At 38.3% G+C, this 4417-nt stretch overlaps 1 pseudogene; it reads right to left on the bottom strand.

The window, feature by feature from the left end:
* Positions 1-3356: 3356 nt before the first annotated feature.
* LOC133754139 (heat shock protein beta-1-like) lies at positions 3357-4177 on the bottom strand (annotated as a pseudogene).
* Positions 4178-4417: the final 240 nt, after the last annotated feature.

The raw sequence follows: 4417 nt of genomic DNA, 5'->3' as shown, positions 1-4417 counted from the left end.
CAAGTTCCAGATTGGGTAGCAGATGGGTGTGTAAAGGACAAAATTAACTCATCCCAAATATTCCAGACACTGAGGATATCATGTGAATGCTTTCAACATAGAACAAGTCATTTTATGCCACAGAATCTTCAGAGTTCTTTGATCCAGCTCTAGAAATATCATCTAGTCACTCACATTTTTTCCTGATGCAAGTTTCAGTTTTTGAGGCTATTTTTTTAAATTTACTCTTTTAAAATAGCATCCCAGCAGATCACTCAAACCACCTTCAAGTAAATTAATCCTTCTACTATATTTATTCTGATATTCAGCACATCAGTTGTTATAATCATTGTTACCAATAATACATAAATAATTTATGATTTCTATAACTTTATTTTTTTAACTTTTTCTTTTTAGAACCATGACATAAAAAATCTTTCTAGCATAAGACTCAGATTTGTTATTTTGATTCTATTTCATGCAGTAGGTGCTTTTTGTCACTTCACATGTTATTACTTATTCCTCTTCAGAGAGTGTTTAGCTGTTAGTGAACTGTTCCTATGGAAGCCTGAATCAGGTGATTTGGATCAGATGCCTGACAGTCAATGATACCAGAGGGTCAGTGCAGCTGCTGCTTTCTGAGCCTGCTGCAGTCAGAAACCCTCTGAAAGTTGTTTTCAGTGAAGAAATACATCTTATCGATTCTATCAGGAAATCACGTAAGGACTTCATGATATTTCTTTTTGGTCACCATTTTTCATCTTCAAAGAAAGTGGCAACCCACTTCATTTCCTCTTTTCAAGAGAAACATGGATCTTCAGAAGGAGGAGATTTATGATTCTGGTTACTAAGCCCAGCTCTTATAACTTGAAATATGTACTGTTACAGAAAACTGGGGTGGGAAACACCCCTCAAACACGCATCAGAGACAGTAGAGAATCCAAGCAGTTTATAATGCCAGTAGGCTCAGCTGGAAACATTCCCTGAAAGCTGAGCAATAATCCCCAGTTTATTACAATATTTATAGGTTCAGAAGCATCATGCTTTACCTGTTACAGCATTGTTAGGGTTAAATTGCAGCCTACCTGACTTAGGACCACTGTATCAATGGTTGGGGGGTCTTGTTTGTTTGTAAAAGAGATACCAGGGGCAGATTTATTAGGACAGATTTGTGAATGGAGTTACAGAAGCAGAACTTAGTACATCTTCCCTCCCTAGACAAGGTAACACTAGGTAGCTGTTTCACTAGTTAATTGTGAGCAGCCACTATTCAAAGTTTGTGTTAGGAGGAGAGGTCCATTTTTCTTTCTTTGTCTCTGGTTGCAGCCATATTTCCTCCACAGAACAAGTTATAAACTATGATTTTAATTACTTCATGATAGCCTACCACACTCTAGGAGATAGATAAATATCAAAGAGAAACTGAGCTTTTACATGAAGATGCTTCATGAAAAGAAAACATAATGATTTTATTTGTAAAAATCTTGTTTGTTCAAATTTCTACTTAAGAATTCCATACTCCTGATTGGATTCAACATGGCTGAAAAAATGTAGCCACACTAACTTAAAATGCTTCAGGGATGTGAAAAGAAAAAAAGGAAGCATCACCTTAATTCCCAAGCAAGGAAAAAACATGAGAAAGAGAAGTATACTTCAATATTCCTGATGAAAATATATGCAAAAATTCTCAATATAATACTAGCTAATCTAATGCAACAACAAATCAGAGAGATCATTTATATGGAACATATGGGATGATTAAACATATGCAAATCAATAAATAGGATACATCACATTAACAAGTTGAGAATGAAAATCACGTGATTATCTCAATACATACAAAGTGAGCATTTGATAAAATATAACATCCTTTTATGATAAAAGCCTTAAGAAAATCGGGTACAGAAAGAACATACCTCATGAGAATCAAGGCCACCTATGACAAACCCACAATCAACATCATATTGATTTTGAGAATTATGGAATCATTTCCATGAAAATCTGAAACCAGATAATGCTTACTTTCACAATTGCTATTTAATATAATTCTGGAGATTTTACCCAGAGCCATTAGGCATGAAATAAAAATCACAGGGATACAAGTTGGAAAGGAGGAGTTCAAACTATCCCTCATTACAGGAAACATGATTCTATATAGAGAGGAACAAAAATCATTACACTAAGAGACTATTGGAACTCACAGGAGAGCTTGGTAAAGCTGCAGGATATAAAATCAGCACTCAAAATCAATTGCCTTTGAATACACAAATAATTCCACAGCTGAGAAAGAACATAAATATCACTACCATTCAGAGCAGCTACTACAAATCTATACACCTTTGAATAAATTTAACCAAGGATGTGAAATTTATAAAATTTTTAAGAAAGAAATAGAGGAAGAAGGAAAATTAGAAAAACCACCTATGTTCTTGGAATGGAAGAATTAATGTCATCAAGATATCCATACTACAAAAAGAAGTTTACATATTCAATGAGATTCCAATAAAAATACCAAGGACATTTTCTCATATCTATAAAAGTAATGCTAAAATCCATATGTAAGCAAAGAGACACCAAATACCAAACACAATCTTAAACAGCAAAAACAAAGCTAGAGGCATCACAAGACCAGATTTTAAGACACTCTACAGGACAGTTACAATCAAAACAGCCTGGTACCTGAAATACATGAAGTCTGTTCTCTTTTTTTAATAAAAATTTTTCAAATGATCACATCATGGCCGTGAATGGACTGATTACACACTCACTAACATAATGAGAAGATTTTAAGGAACGAAACAAGCTGAAGTCAGTGATCAAGTGTTCAAAAAGGACAATTAAAAATGCACAGCAGTGATTCTTGGGAAAAATGGGAACTAATGCTGAAATGTGTATTGCTGAATTAGAATAGAAAATACATACTTAAATAAAAGTCTCTAAAATGTTTACTAGAATTTGGTGTACAATAGTTGTGTGATTTCAAATTAATTGAGATGGCTTTCAAGAAATGTTAAAGGAAATGGGCTAGCCACCTAGAGGTAGGAGGTGTTTAAACCACACAGTTGAGGCAGGTAAAATAACACACAGCTTGAATAAATCATAAAATACTATGTTTCAGTGAGATAAAGCCACTTCAAATGTGCCAGTAAATCCAACAGACTCAAAGACTGAAATATTTAAATACACAGAAGTAAACATTTTAACACACAATGCATCATAAGGAATTTTTTTTGCAGCTGCTTAGATCTTTATTTGTGAACAGCAGAAGCTTAAAGGTATCAAAAGGGCGCACAGGGGGGTTCTGGGGGTTGGGCGACGCAGGAGGCAGCTCTACTTGGCCGCAGGCTGCTGCAACTTCCAGGCTTCTGGGCGCCAATCTAGGCGTGGGTCTCGAAGGTGACAGGGATGGCGATCTCCGTGACTGCGTGGCCGGCTTGGGCAGCAGCGCTTCCACGGGGAGCGCACCCTCAGGGGATAGGGAGGAGGAGACCAGCGTGGGGTCCACGCTGGGGGCAGCGTGTACTTCCGGGTGGAACAGCGGGCGAGGTAGCCGTGCTCCTGTTGCTCTTCGTGTTTGCCCGTGATCTCCACCACGCTGTCCTCGGTCTTGACCTTCAGCTCCCGGGGGTGAAGTGGTTCTCGTCCAGGGACACGCGCCAGCGGTCGGCCCTGTGCCAGATCTCTGAGACGCCGCTGCTGAGCTGCTGACTGAGCACAGGGCTGTGGGCGGGCGTGGCCATGGTGTGGGGCTGGGCGGAGGGCAGGGGCCCCAGGTAGCCCGGCCCACCGCTGGCGCCAAACCACTGAGCCCACTCCCCGGCAGCCGCGGCAGCCCAAGGCCTGGTCAAAGAGGCCACCCTGTGTGCCCTTTTGATACTGTTAAGCTTCTGGTTTTCGCAACTAAAGTTCAAAGCAGCTGCAAAAAAAAAAAAAAAAAAAATCTTAAATATTTATAAGATACGAATCATACAGTTTATCCTCTAGATAATGGGTGACTTACTTCATTACATAAGAAACTGCAACAAATCAATGTAAAAATCTAAAAACCAAAAAGAAAAAATGGACAAGAATATGTATATACATCATATGTATGACTGTTTAAAGAAAAGGACAAATATCTTTAGATTTATGAACAGGTCAATCTCACTTGCAGAGATAAAAAACCAAAAAAGTAGCAATCATCATTTTTACTTGTCATATTGGTAAATTTCCTAAAAGTCTGAAAAGATCATGTTGGCAGGGCTGACTGGAGAAACAAACCATTGTAAGCAAACCCAGCAAACTGGAGTAGCCAGTTCCAAGGATCACATCTACAAAAGGCAGTATGACTTTATGCATCAGAATTTCGAATGCCTATGCTCTTTAACTCAGCAATTTTAGTTCTAGTAATTTAATCTGGAGGCTTACTTCACCTCTGTGAATGGGCATATATCACTGG

Source organism: Lepus europaeus, chromosome Y (genome assembly GCF_033115175.1).
Source record: "Lepus europaeus isolate LE1 chromosome Y, mLepTim1.pri, whole genome shotgun sequence".
NCBI lineage: Eukaryota > Metazoa > Chordata > Mammalia > Lagomorpha > Leporidae > Lepus > Lepus europaeus.
The sequence above is the reverse complement of the archived record's forward strand: the minus strand, read 5'-3'. Positions and strand labels throughout refer to the sequence as shown.